This window comes from Cryptomeria japonica, chromosome 4 (genome assembly GCF_030272615.1).
Source record: "Cryptomeria japonica chromosome 4, Sugi_1.0, whole genome shotgun sequence".
NCBI classification, from domain to species: domain Eukaryota; kingdom Viridiplantae; phylum Streptophyta; class Pinopsida; order Cupressales; family Cupressaceae; genus Cryptomeria; species Cryptomeria japonica.
In genome coordinates, this window is record NC_081408.1 from 347,380,013 (window position 1) to 347,395,505 (window position 15,493).

Below are 15,493 nucleotides of genomic sequence, written 5' to 3' on the forward strand. Positions count from 1 at the left end.
GTGACCCCTTAGGACACAATATGACCCCTTAGCACACCATACAACCCCCAACGACACCATATGGTGTCCTAAGGGTTCATAGGACACCATATGACCCTTTCAGACACAATATGACCCCTAACAATACCTAAGGGTTCATATGGTGTCCTAAGGGGTCATAGGATACCATATGATCCCTTAACACACCATACGACCCCTAACAACACCATATGGTGTCCTAAAGGCTCATATAACACCATATGACCCCTTAGGACACCATAAGACCTATAACAACATCATATGGTGTCCTAGGGTGTTATATGGTGTCCTAAAGGTAATGTAGACACCATATGACCCCTAACAACACTTGTGGGGTCATATGGTGTCCTAATGAGTCATATGATGTCCTTTGACCCTTTAAGATACAATATGGCCTCTTAGCATACCATATAACCCCTAATGATTCCATATGGTATCCTAAGGGGTTATAAGATGCCATATGGTATCCTAAGGTGTTATAAGATACCATATGACCCATTAGGACACAATATGACCCCTAACAACACTTAAGGGGTCATAGGACACCATATGAACAATTAGGACACAATATAACCCCTAATGACACCTAATGGGTCATGTGGTGTCCTAATTGGTCATATGACATCTTAAGACCCCTTAAGACACAATATGACCCCTTAGCACACCATACAACCCCTAACGACACCATATGGTGTCCTAAGGGGTCATAAGACACCATATGACCCATTAGGACACAATATGACCCCAAATGACACCTAAAGGATTATATGTTGTCCTAAGGTATCATATGGCATCCTAAGGGGTCATATGGTGTCCTAAGGGGTCACAAGACACCATATGACTCCTTAGGACACCATACAATCCATTATGACACCATATGGTGTCCTAAGGGGTCATAGGACACCATATGACCCCTTAGGACACAATATGACCCCCAACGACACCTTAGGAGTCATATGGTGTCCTTAGTGGTCATATGATATCTTATGACCCCTTAGCACACCATACAAACCCTAACAACACCATACAGTGTCCTAAGGGATCATAGGATACCATATGACCCCTTAGGACACCATACAACCCATAACAACACCATATAGTGTTTTAAGGAGTCATATGGTGTCCTAAGAGGTCATAGGACACCATATGACTGTTTAAGACATAATATGACCCCTTAGCACACCATATGAACCCTAACAACATCATATGGTGTCCTAAGGGTTCATAGGACACCATATGATTCATTAGGACACAATATGACCCCTAACAACACCTAAGGGGTCATATGGTAAAGTTAGAGGTGAGGATACGTATGATAGAGAAATGACATTTGAGGAAGAGTGAATTAGAGAGAGTTGGGGGTAATTAGGTGTTGGGAGGAGAGGGGGGATGAGAAAGTATCAACAAAGGGAGAGAGGGAGAGATGAGGAGAGAGGTTCAAAGAGAGAGGTCTAGAGAGAATGTAATTAGGGGAAGGGAGGGGGAAGGGAGAGGGAGGGAGTATCAACAAAGGAAGAGGGGGGAGAGATGGGGAGAGAGCCCCCTGATTACCCTCTCTCTAGTCCATCTCTTTGTTAATACTTCCCTCTTCCCCTCTGCCCCCCCTAATTATCCTCTCTCTATCACTCTCTTCACCTCTCTCCACATCTCTCCCTCTCTCCTTTTGTTGATACTTACTCTTCTCTTCTTATCCGATAATTACACCCAACTCTCTCTCACATTATTTCTTTCCCTCAATTACCCTCGATCACCTCTCTCCTCCTATGGGTTTATAGATACTTCCCTCTCCCCCTCTCCCCACCTCCTGATTACTCTCTATATCTCTCTTCACCTCTCTCCCCATCTCTCTTCTCTCTTTGTTGATACTTTCCCCTATCCTCCTCTCCTCCTACCCCCTAATCATCTCAAACTCTCCCTCTCATTCTCTCTTCACCCCAATCACCCCTCCCTCTCTTTCTTTGCTTTCCACCTAATTACCTATAGCTCTCTCTCTCACACTCTCTCTTCTCCCCAATTAATCTCTCCTTATCACCTCTCTCCCCCTCTCATTTTTTTGATACTTCCCTACGCCTCTCCTTGTCCCCTCTGAATTTTGTTGCTAGAGATGAGGAGGAAATGCAAAGAGACTAGTCTAGATCTTAAGGAAGAGAGAGTGACATAAAGGAGGAAATTATGAAGAGGTATAAATATAAGCACCTTGTAGAGCTTGAGAGAATGAATGAGGTATTCATTGATAGTTAGAGATATAGGTCTAGGGAGAGATGTATAAATATGGACAAAAGAGAGGGAGGAAGAAACAAATAGGTGGAGTGATAGGTTTAGGAGAGAGAGGTGGAGAAAGGAACAAACATAGATAACATGGCTTATCAAAATTTATCGAACTCAATAAAATTCATAAATTTTCTATTATTAATTAATTACTTATTTAGTTTATTTTGAGATGATTGTTACAAAAATTCATAGAATAGGGAAATCATATGAAAAAGTCATGAGTTTTTTATGTTTTAAAAATGAAGGATGAGTTTAAATGAATTATATATATTTTTTAAAATAACAAAAAATATACCTACTCCATATCATAGAGCTCTTAATTACCTTTCCAATGCCTATAAAAAATCAAAATTTCGATATAAAATGCAAAACTTATGCCCAATTTACTAAAATATATTTTTTTATTTTTTCAAAAATGGATATCTGATTTTAAAAGAAAAAATTGTCCCTCCATCTTTTCGTTCGGGTTTTCTTTGGGATTTGGCTTGGAAGTGACAAGCCTGGAAAGTCAACTGAAAAAACATGTTTTTCAGCATTCTTTGATTTTCCAGACTTTACACTAGTGGCTGACGACTTTTTTAATAGCCAAAATTGATAAAACGGAAAGGGTTTTTTAAGGATGTTCTCAACTTTCCAACAATATAAGGCTTGTCTTATTTAGACTTTAATAAATAATAATTATTTATTTTTTAATTGAATTTTGACAAAAGTCCTAATTGATAGACTGATTGAAAAACACTCATAACTTTCAAACCGCATAACATTTTTTGAATCCAAAACATGCGTCACGTCCTATGCTTCATCTACTATAGGGAAAAAAATTTAAAAAATTGAATTTCTTAAGGTTTTGACCAAGTTAAGGTGGTCAGACGTAGGAGTTTATGAATTTCTGAAAAGTTGTAGTAAAAAATTCATAAATAATTATTTACTTTATAAAAAATTATAAAAAAATATGTGTCACATCCAGACATGAGTCTAATACTTATATTATAAATCTTATAAAAAAATATTATGATTTGATTCATACACCTACTTCTTATCTTTTTCCTGAATTTTTTGTACAACTACATAAATTTGAATCGAGACCCCTAGATAGACAAGAAGTTGAGGAGAGATCATCTATAGTTGGATCTTCAGAAGAGGAGGAATAACCTCCAATTTAACAATTTCAAAGATCTACAAGACATATATAGCCACCTAAAAGGCATTCACTTGATTATTCGAGATGCATTTTTTCTTTGAATGCTAAAATGCACGAACCTAGATATATAGAAGAGGCATTAGGCATCTCTATACATGAATAAATGGTAGATTTGAAAAAGAATGATACATGGGACCCTATGAAGTATAAATTGAGATTGGTTGTGAAAGGTTGCTCCTAAGTTGAGGGTGTTGATTATGGTGAGATATTGTTTCTTGTTGTAAAAATAGCATCCATTAGATTTTTCTTTCTATTGTTGTTGCTTATGACTTATAGGTTGAGCAAATGGATGTGAAACTTATTTCCTTCATAGTGATTTGGAGGAGGATATTTATATGATATATCCAAAGCACTATGTGGTAAAAGTTAAAAATAATTTGATTTGTAAATTGAAGAAATATTTGTATGGCCTCAAATAGAGTCCTAGGATGTGGTGCCAAAAATTTAATATATGTGGTGAGTTTTGGATTAGAGTTTTCTAAATCAAATCACTGTGTTTATTATAAATTTTATAATGATCATTTTCATTGCATTCGATGTTGATGATATGTTATTCATTGGTAAAGGGAAAGGAAGGATTTCAGAACTAAAGTCTCAACTTGTAGCTACATTTCAAATGAAAGATATTGGTGCAGCTTAAAACATAATCTTGGGATGGAAATTAGAAGAGGTAGTGTGAAAGAGTAAAAATATGAATTTAGTTTTATAGAGATTTAACATGCACGATTTTAGACCTGTAGCGTCGTAAATTGTACGCACTTGCTAGGGTGGTACAATTTCACACCTAGTTTAGCACCCGCCTTGGCGCATTTTGTATTTTGCATTGCATTTCCCCTTTAGCACTTAATTAATTAAATTAATTAGGTCTAAGGTCCTATTTTATCATTTCCTACATCATAAAGTTGGGCCCTTTCATTAAAGTGTGCCCTTTTCATTTTATTCCTCCAATACATCATTTAATCAAAAACCCTAATTAAGTCCTATTTTGAACTTGGGGGCTTGATTTTGGGGGTCAAAACATCTCGAAATCAGCTATAACTTCGGGATTCTCTCTAAAATCATCATATCCAACGGCCCTGAAAATTTGGTGAAAAGTTGTCGGGACCATGGCGCCCGGAGTGCAACATGGTCCCGGACATTTTTCCCAAAATTTTAGGAGCGCGATCCAATCATAAAATAAAGATTAACCCCAAGAAATTGGTGGGATATTCAATCTCTAGGTTGGCCAAAAGACGAAATTAAGACCTAGGGTTTCATACATAAGAGCTCTCTTTCTTCATTTGAAGGGATCTGATTTTTGGCTTTGAGGGACCTTCTATGCAGCAAAAGAGCAGATCTTTGAGAACTTCAACAACATTCAACATCCTTCTATCAAGCATTTATCAATTTCATTCATCCATTTAGGGCTTGGAAGACATTGAAGAACAATAGGAGATTACCGACTGAAGATTGGCTTGTACTCCTCCCTTGAGGGTTGGGTATGATTTCATGTTGTTTTCATGTCTTTGCATAAGCTTCAATATATCCTTTATTCATGCTTTAGATCACTTCGCATCTTGATTTAGAGCATTTACATTATCATTTACAAGCAATTAGGGTTTACTTTCTAGGTTGCTCTAGTTTGCTTTCTTGCATTTAAGGACCTTGCACACACACTAGGTCTACACACACAATACATTTTACAATACAAATTGGCTATTCGTGGAGGTGGAAATCACCGAAGTGGGGGTTTGACTAAGGAAAAACCCTATATAGCCGCCCACAACACCTTTTCAGATATAAGTGCAGGTTTCGGGACTCGGACGATGCCGCAAGTTGCAGATCCGGGAGAAGCAGACTGAGACCGACCTTCCCACCAAATTTCAGAGCAAAAGACCAGGACAGGGGCGGGGGGCGCCCTGGTCTTGCCAGGATAGGGGCGCTGGGCACCCTGGTCCCTGGGACAGGGGCGCTGGGCGCCCTGGTCCTCCTGACAGACAACATTTTCAGCATTTTTGACAGCTTTTCAGGTTGCAAAACAGCAGTTTTCGGAGCAGTTTCAGGGGCAGAATTAGGACAGTGGCGCCCGCGCCCCCATCCCGAACATTTTCAGTCAGATTTTAACTCTGGGTACGCATTTGAATTCTTGTCTTGTCCTTGTGTTTTCCGCTTTCCATTGTTTAAGTTCAATTCTACAATCTTGTCATTAGTTCATACTTGCATTTTGGGGTTAGGAATTGAACTTGCATCATTTTATCTTTCAATTACAACAAAGGAATAGAAATCTTGATAGGTAGCCCGTGGCTCTCTCTTTCACAAAAAGAAGTAGCCAATTGTGTGATACCTCTAGGCTCTTTCGTATTCCACAAGTGTGTGGTTGAAAGTGGGATTAGGGCATGCTTGCTTAGTGTCACTTTTTCTCCTACACATTTTGGTGAACCCGACGTGAACTCCAATCTTCTCTAATTCTGATTTATGTTTTCAAATTTGAGTGTTTATGCTATTTCAAATTCAAATTTGTATTTACAAGTCTTAATTTCTTGCAAGATTCAAAAATTTAGAGGAAATTTTTGCTAAAACCCTAATTTTTCAATTCAAAGTTGAACTTGTGGATAGCTTAATTGGGATCAATAATTTCAAATCTGATTTAGGAACTCATTTGAATCATAAATTTCATTTTCTAAATCTACATTCTAAGTGCTTGCATTGGTTAAAATTAAACATTTCCTTCTATTTTGCATGTGTTATCATTTGAAAGAGGAAAATTGTTGTCATGATGCATTCATTTCATAGATGTGATAATGGGTTAGCTTCCATTATTTCAATTTTTCCTTCTCCTAAAGAACCTCCCCTCATCTATAACAACATTTTAGTGCCTAAAAGAGTTGCTACCAATCCCTTTGAGACTCTCCCATGCTCTAAGGATGAAGACTTTAAGAGTGATCTTGACAATTCTCCTAAAATGTGCCCTTCCTATTTAGCTATCCTAGAGGAAGAGAATGATATCATAAACACCTTTCTTAATGTTACTTCACCTTCCCTACATGATGCCTCTCTAAGTGAAAAGGTATTGATGGACATTGACTTATTTTCTCCTAAAGTTGGTCCTTCCAATGGGGGCATGTTAGTGCAACAAGAGGTTATGAACACTTCTTTCAAAGATCTCCTTCCTAAGCATGAATCTTTGGAGAAATATGTTCATGTTCCTCCTAAAAAACACTCCCTTCATGAGGATCCTTTTGTGCAAGAAGATGACATTATCCCTACATTTCCTAGTGATGGCATTTCCTTTTCCAACAAAATTCCCACTAGAGATGATGAATTAATGATAAATGCTTACCCTTATCCTAAAGTTTGTCTTACCCATAAGCATCCCTTAGAGAAAGAAGATGAAATAATAAGCAATTTCCTTAATTCTCTCTTCCCTAAAGATCATATTGAATATATTTTGAGGAAAGAGGATGAGTTTAACACATCTATTGATGCTCTCCCTCCTAAGGATGAGGAATTGATAAACAATGTTATCTCCTCTCCCGAAATTGACAATACTTCAAACATTCCTTTCAACAACCTCACTATTTGGGATGAACCATTAGAAGAAGGTATAGATTATTCTCTACCCCTAGCCAAAGGGGATGAAATCAAGATTGGAAACTCCCTTTATAGTTTCTCCCCTTCCTTGAATCTCAATTATTCTCCCTCTAGAAATAAAGCATCTCCCTCTCCTCAACTTGGTTCTACTCATAAGGAAACCCTAGTTCAAAGCAAGATGGTTAAAATTTCTTTCAGAGACCTCCCTCTCAAAAGTGAGACTTTAGAGAGTAATGTTGATCCTTCTCCTAGAGAGTTTATTCCCCATGTAGATCATTTGATGATAGAGGATGATATGAGCTTTCCTCTTCCTACTAGAACATCAATGCCTACCCCTTGTCTCTCTCCTAAAGTTGATTTAATCCATGATGAGATTTTGGTGCAAGAGAAGACCATCAACAATTCTTCCAACACTTTTTTTCATTCCTCTAAACCATCCTCAATCAATTTGATACATGTGAATGAAACACCTAACAAACCTCTCTTCACTGTCCAAGGTGCTTGTCCTTCTCAACCTTTAAATAAGCCTATCTTAGTGGTTCAAGGTGGTTATGCTAATGATTCTTTTTGCACTCCTAAGAAACCTATTATTACTGTGCAAGGAGGTTATTCTTCTAAGAGCCCTTATGAGTATGCTAAGCAACTGACTAGAGAGAGTTATCATGCGGTTGCTCATACCTATAACACAAGAAACAATAGGCAACCTAATCCTCCTCCAGTTATCCCAACTTCACTTCCTCCTTCTCAACCAATTCTTCTGCAAGCTCCGCGTATTTCACAAGTTCTTGGTAAGGAATATGATCTCATAGAACAACTTAAAGCTACTCCTGCTAAGATATCCCTTTGGGATTTGATCCAAACTTCTTCTGCTCATCATGGAATGTTACAAGATGCCTTGAAAGATTTGAATGTTCCTCCACCTAATACATCTAGTAATATAGTGTCTTTGGTTAACTCTGTGATGAATCCTAAAGCTCAAATTGTGTTTACTCAAGATGAGTTGCCTACTAGTGAAATTCAACATCAATATGATCCCTTGATGATTGTGGTTATCATAAATGACACTGCTATAAGACGAACACTGGTAGATAATGGTTCTGGCCTTAATGTGTGTAGCATTAATCTATTGCATAAGATGAATGTGGATACATCCCTTATTGAGCCTGACTCTCGTCCCATTCGAGGCTTTGATAATGTGGCTAAGTCTTCATTAGGTATTATCACCTTACCCATCACAGTGGGACCTGTTACTTTGCCTACTCCTATCCATGTTATGTCGGGAAATCTAGCATACAACTTGTTATTAGGGAGACCTTGGATTCACAGTATGCAAGCTGTCCCCTCTACATTGCATAGACAAGTTAAATTTATTTATAACAATAAGACATATACCTTGATAGGTGATACTAATCTTCAGGCTTGTTTGCAAACATCTACTTCCAAAGGGAGTTCTTCTAAGCCTTCCTCTTCTATTGATGACTCATTAAACAAGATACCTATGGATGAATCATCACCCTCTAATAATTAAAATTCTTTGGATGAGTCTAAAGCTCCTGAAGAAGATCCTTCTTGACTTGAGTTTACACATGAAAAGGCTTTTGATCCTGAGAAGGTTCTCTCAAAAGACGATTGGGGATCCCTTGACTTTAATCCCACCTTTGTAGGTGAGTATAGGGTTCCTCCTAGAGATCTTAAAGGTAAAAAGAAGGAAGAAACTAGAGATCAATCAGTCTTACTTGAACCTATGAGCAATAATTTTGTGGCCGCTTCTCAAACTTCTTCTCCTCACACCTCTAATTATGAAGAGTTTTATGAAAACCCACCTTCTCTTCCTAAAATGGTTGATCGTTATGGTCGTGGTTTTTGCATTTTCGCTAAGCATGGGTATCATGGAAATGGTTGTGGCACTCATGAACAAGGGATAAAAGTTCCTCTAGAGACTAATTTTCACAATTATCCCTTTGGACTCGGCTATAATCCCTGCAAACGTACCAAAGCATCTAAAAGACCATCTCTCAATGTGAATGCTATATTTAGTAGTGATGATGATCCCACTTCAACTAAATCATCTTCTACTTCTATCAACTCTCATTCCCCTCATAAGGAAATCTTGGCGATGAACAAGTCTCTTTATGACTCCCCTCAAATTTCTAAATCCACTTATGAATCTTTATCTCCTATTCATCATAAAGTCCTTTCCTCTAGGGATAAGGCTCTAATAAATTACACTCATCCCTCTTCTAAGATTTCTTGTGACTTTTCTTCTTCAATTTTTATCACTTTATACATGTTTTTGATCTCACTTATAGTTGAGCATTTAGCATGTCATATTCAAATACCTCATTCAATCTATCATGTCTTTAAATAACATTAATGGCTATTATGTTGCTCATCATTATGTGACATTGGTAGCTCATTTACTGGGGGCTCATTGTCATTCATGATGGTACAATTTCAAGTGCAATCATATTTTTGAAGCAACATAATAGCCTAATTCTCTATGTTATCTCTTGTTCCTATGGGGACAAGAGTGATTTCATACATCTCTCCTTTTGCTTATGTCCAAATCTCTCCCTAGAAGATTGTGTAAGTCCTTCTCATTGAGGCAATGATCTTTCCTTATTTTTATCTAAGGATCCACTTTTTCCTATTTTGTGGATGGTGTGAACTTTATTACGTGATGTTATTCCTTGTATGCATTTGTTGTTGTTTGTTCAAGGATTCTCTCTTACAAGAGGTGTAAGTCCTTGACTACAACCTCTTTTGAACTTGGTAAAATACATCCATAATGAATTCACTCTCCCAATTGGGTTAAAAGGAGCGTCATCCTTCATTAAGATTCACTTTCACCTCACAAAAGAAGGAAGTATTGCATTCTTATTCTCTTCTTTGTCTTATTCTAGGAGATGTTATATTTGTCTAAGACAATTCCTCTCGGGGATAGGTGGCTTTTGTACAAAGATCTCTTCTCCTCTAAGGATCTCCTTTACACATACTACAAGATATCCCTTTCCAACTATCTTATCCTTGCTTAAAGAGTGCAAAACTCTCTTGCTTGGATCTATGACATTTTTGCATTTTTGGGGTATCTTCTTTTGTGATGAAGGTAGGTATCCTTGTTCTACTTTTCTTATGACATAAACATTACACTTTTTGAGTAGGTGATTATTCTTGGAACTAGAGCATAGACTCTTAGAGCGAGATGTCACGCTTTTGTACTATACATATACAGGTTGTAGCATACTCAGGCATAGACTCCTATGAGGTGCTTCTAACCTCCCTTACACACACATGCACGAGGTTGAGTGGAACTAGCGACATAAGGCTAGACTTTCTCACTCTCCTCCCTTACATGGATCACCTAGACAGACTCTAGGGGCTAGTTTTCCATGTCCTTTTTCCCATGGATCACCTAGACAAGATCTAGGGGCGAGAAGTCCATGTTTTCTCTCTCACTATTCTTCTCATGGATCACCAATGTGTGTATTCATGCTTTTTTTCCTTTCTTTTCTTCTCTTTGCATTTTGTTTCCATTTACATCCTTCATCTTGTGTTAGAGAACTCTCAAATCCTCACACTCTTTGTTGTGTTAGAATTGAGATTTAGTCCTCTTTCTTACCAAATGATTCTCCATTAGTTTTTGATCTCATATCAAATCTTCTTGTGAGCATTTGTCATCAATATTCTTTAACAATTCGAAGTGGTAAACATGATACCCTGTTTCAACTCACTAAAATTAGCAAGCCGAAACAGGGGGGGGCATATAGTTACCCTCAAATTTTCATCACCTTCCTTAGTAAGCATTAGGTGATTTTGTGATCTAACACGTGTGTTTTGTAGGGTGCGGTTCCTAACTGTGTACTGCAGATACCGCTGGGGGCTTCGTTCGACCGACTTATGGATATATCCTTTTTCAAATAATGTTTACTTTTCTGTACTTTAGCTTGCATATGCACGTAGTGTTCACATGACCGCTAAAGTGGGGGCTAAATGTAGCGTCGTAAATTGTACGCACTTGCTAGGGTGGTACAATTTCACACCTAGTTTAGCACCCGCCTTGGCGCATTTTGTATTTTGCATTGCATTTCCCCTTTAGCACTTAATTAATTAAATTAATTAGGTCTAAGGTCCTATTTTATCATTTCCTACATCATAAAGTTGGGCCCTTTCATTAAAGTGTGCCCTTTTCATTTTATTCCTCCAATACATCATTTAATCAAAAACCCTAATTAAGTCCTATTTTGAACTTGGGGGCTTGATTTTGGGGGTCAAAACATCTCGAAATCAGCTGTAACTTCGAGATTCTCTCTAAAATCATCATATCCGACGGCCCTGAAAATTTGGTGAAAAGTTGTCGGGACCATGGCGCCTGGAGTGCAACATGGTCCCGGACATTTTTCCCAAAATTTTAGGAGCGCGATCCAATCATAAAATAAAGCTTAACCCCAAGAAATTGGTGGGATATTCAATCTCTAGGTCGGCCAAAAGACAAAATTAAGACCTAGGGTTTCATACATAAGAGCTCTCTTTCTTCATTTGAAGGGATCCAATTTTTGGCTTTGAGGGACCTTCTATCCAGCAAAAGAGCAGATCTTTGAAGACTTCAACAACATTCAACATCCTTCTATCAAGCATTTATCAATTTCATTCATCCATTTAGGGCTTGGAAGACATTGAAGAACAATAGGAGATTACCGACTGAAGATTGGCTTGTACTCCTCCCTTGAGGGTTGGGTATGATTTCATGTTGTTTTCATGTCTTTGCATAAGCTTCAATATATCCTTTATTCATGCTTTAGATCACTTCACATCTTGATTTAGAGCATTTACATTATCATTTACAAGCAATTAGGGTTTACTTTCTAGGTTGCTCTAGTTTGCTTTCTTGCATTTAAGGACCTTGCACACACACTAGGTCTGCACACACAATACATTTTACAATACAAATTGGCTATTCGTGGAGGTGGAAATCACCGAAGCGGGGGTTTGACTAAGGCAAAACCCTATATAGCCGCCCACAACACCTTTTCAGATATAAGTGCAGGTTTCGGGACTCGAACGACGCCGCAAGTTGCAGATCCGGGAGAAGCAGACTGAGACCGACCTTCCCACCAAATTTTAGAGCAAAAGACCAGGACAGGGGCGGGGGGTGCCCTGGTCCTGCCAGGACAGAGGCGTTGGGCGCCCTGGCGCCCTGGTCCTCCTGACAGACAGCATTTTCAGCATTTTTGACAGCTTTTCAGGTTGCAAAATAGCAGTTTTCGGAGCAGTTTCAGGGGCAGAATCAGGACAGTGGCGCCCGCGCCCCCGTCTCGAACATTTTCAGTCAGATTTTAACTCCGGGTACGCATTTGCATTCTTGTCTTGTCCTTGTGTTTTCCGCTTTCCATTGTTTAAGTTCAATTCTACAATCTTGTCATTAGTTCATACTTGCATTTTGGGGTTAGGAATTGAACTTGCATCATTTTATCTTTCAATTACAACAAAGGAATAGAAATCCTAATAGGTAGCCCGTGGCTCTCTCTTTCACAAAAAGAAGTAGCCAATTGTGTGATACCTCTAGGCTCTTTCGTATTCCACAAGTGTGTGGTTGAAAGTGGGATTAGGGCATGCTTGCTTAGTGTCACTTTTTCTCCTACACAAGACCATTATGTGATACTTTTATAGTTGGACTGAATTTATCTGCTTCAAATTGTCATACATCTGCATCAGAGATGGAAGACATGAGTAGATTACCTTACTAGATTGCAATTGGAAGTTTGATGTATGTTATGGTCTGCACTAGACTAGACATTGCCCAAGTAGTGATATTTCTTTCTAAATATATGTCTAGTCTTGGTAGAGTTCATTGGGATGCAGATAAAAGAGTCTTCAAATATTTGAAGGGTACCTCAAAGTATTATTTGTGTTGTCAGGGTAATTTGATAGAAGACAAGATTTCCCTTGAAATTCATGGTTATGTGGATTCAAACTGCATAGGTGATGTTGATAATAGAAGGTCCAATAATATTTATGTGGTGCAATTAGTTGCCAAAGTAAGCAAGAAGATGTGGTTGCTTTGTCCACTACTAAACCATAGTAAAAGGAAACTACTCATACTTGTAATGAATTCATTTGCATTAAGATACTATGTTTAGATAATGGAATAAAACAAGGTGTGGTGATAGTCTATTATGACAATTTGAGTGCAATCTTCCTAGCTAAGAACCAACCCTTTCATACAAGGACCAGGCACATTGATGTTCAACATCATTTTTTTAGAGATACGGTTGAGAATGGTAGGGTGAAGATACATAAGGTGGAGACTTTGATGAATGTTTTAGATTATTTAACTAAGGTAGTGAGCATAGAGAATTTCAGCTAGTGTTTGGAGTCTATGGGCCTCATGTCCCCTAGCAATTAAATTATGGTTGACATAATTCCTTTGCTCTTGCAAGGTGTTCAACAAGTGAAAGAATGTTAGCAAAATGGTGTATCAAACTTAAAATTACATAAGAATACTAGATGTATAATAAGTTTACATTTGAGTGCAAATTGGTCTAAAATTTTCCCCCAAGCTACGAATTAGCTAAATAAGCCAGTAAATTTTTGTTGCAAGATCATGCCTAGATTTTATGATATTAAAGGAACTATTTTTTAAGATTTCATTTGAAAGTTTTAAAGTCAATTTTAAAGGTCTTGGAGGCATTTTTTGGGCTCAAAAGTGGTCATAACCAATGTAGCTAGCTTGATAGGGCATTTCACAAGTTATATGACACTTCAATGGTTCACAACTAGATTATCAAATCAAATGTTATGGTCTCCATAAGTTGGGCCTCTTGAAATTGCAAATATAAATATGTGTTGGACATATAAATGAGGTGTTAAAGGGAGTTACAAGTGTTGGTGTGTGTTTTGGTTAAAGAGAGTTACACATGTTAGTGTGTGTTTTGACACGTCATAGGGCATCTTGGATTGAAGATAAGTTGGGTGCCACATTTTGAATGGTTTTAGCTCATGGTTTTGTAGTACCATTTGACAGTTTCATCTATTGCATCTCCTATATATTATATGTGTTCAAGATGGAGGTTGTGTGTAATATTCTTATAGCCATTGTCTTACCTCTAGATATTTGTTGGTGATACTCCAATGAGAAGCTTTCTTTTCAAGTATATTGTATTCTATTATTGAATTTTGAATGATATATTGGGTGGCTTTTGGAGTGACATGTTTTCTCTCAAAATGGTTTTCCCCACATAAATCATAATGTTATTGTATAGATAAATTTTATGTAATTTTTATTTAATTTATGTAGCTATTGTAAATATATATAAAGTTTTGCATACCCCTCCTCTCAAGGTTAGTGTAGGAAGTTGTTCTGCTACCTTAACTTCCTTACACAATTGCATGTATTATTATAAATAATTTTCTTCATAATAAGAATCATTTTATTGTTGATAGACTTAGCTTGTATGTTGCCCAAAGGGTAATAATTAGGTAAATGACTTAAAATAATGAAACAATGAGGAAAAAAAATATGAGAAATAAATTGAAGATAATAATCACAAATAATTTTATAAGGGACATCAAACCTATAAAACATCTATTTTTTCAAAAAGAAATCGCTTGAAAACTTAGAATCTTTTTTTAAAAATCACTTCAAACCATTTTATACAATAATCATTTGTAATTAAAATATACCTATGACTTATGGAGGATGGTGGGTGAATATATTCAATAAAATCAACACCCCATTTTATAAAAGGGTTTTTGTTGTCACAAACATTTGCACCCTCGTTGGACACTAATTCTAAACAACCTTGTGAAACATGGAAAAAAACTCCAAGTGTAGGACCTTACACAAGTAAGGTTGAATCTCCAGAGAAGGTTGACTTCCTTTCCAATCAAGGTGAAGTGTTGAACCAACTGAACACTTATAAAACCTATTATAATTATCTGAGGGGAAAAGGAGGGAAGGAATGCTGAAAGGGAAATGTGAGGTGATGCACCTAGATTGAAATGATCATTTTCCCTACCTATAACTGAACAAAACATCAATAAAGAAACCCAACGCATACACAGATTCCTATCCTTAATCATCCCTTAAGACATATATGAGATCAGGACTTAATGTAGAACTAAGAGGAACTAAAATGTTCACAAACAAATCTTATAAGCAGAGTTGATACAACACATAAATCAAATAAAACCAATAAGAAACAAATTCATAACAAAGGTAAGGAAATTTTAGACAAGGTAAACGAACATGAAAGAGGTAAAAGGCTAACTTAATTTATTTAAAGGCAAGGTAAATTTAAAGTTGCAGAAATCATAGAATTTTGTAAGAGAAAAAGGGAGAAGATCCCCAGAAAGGGCTACAAAATTGCCTTTATAGATCAGACATAACTCTAATGATATATCAGGTTCAGAAACCCTAACCAGCTAGGGTTAGGT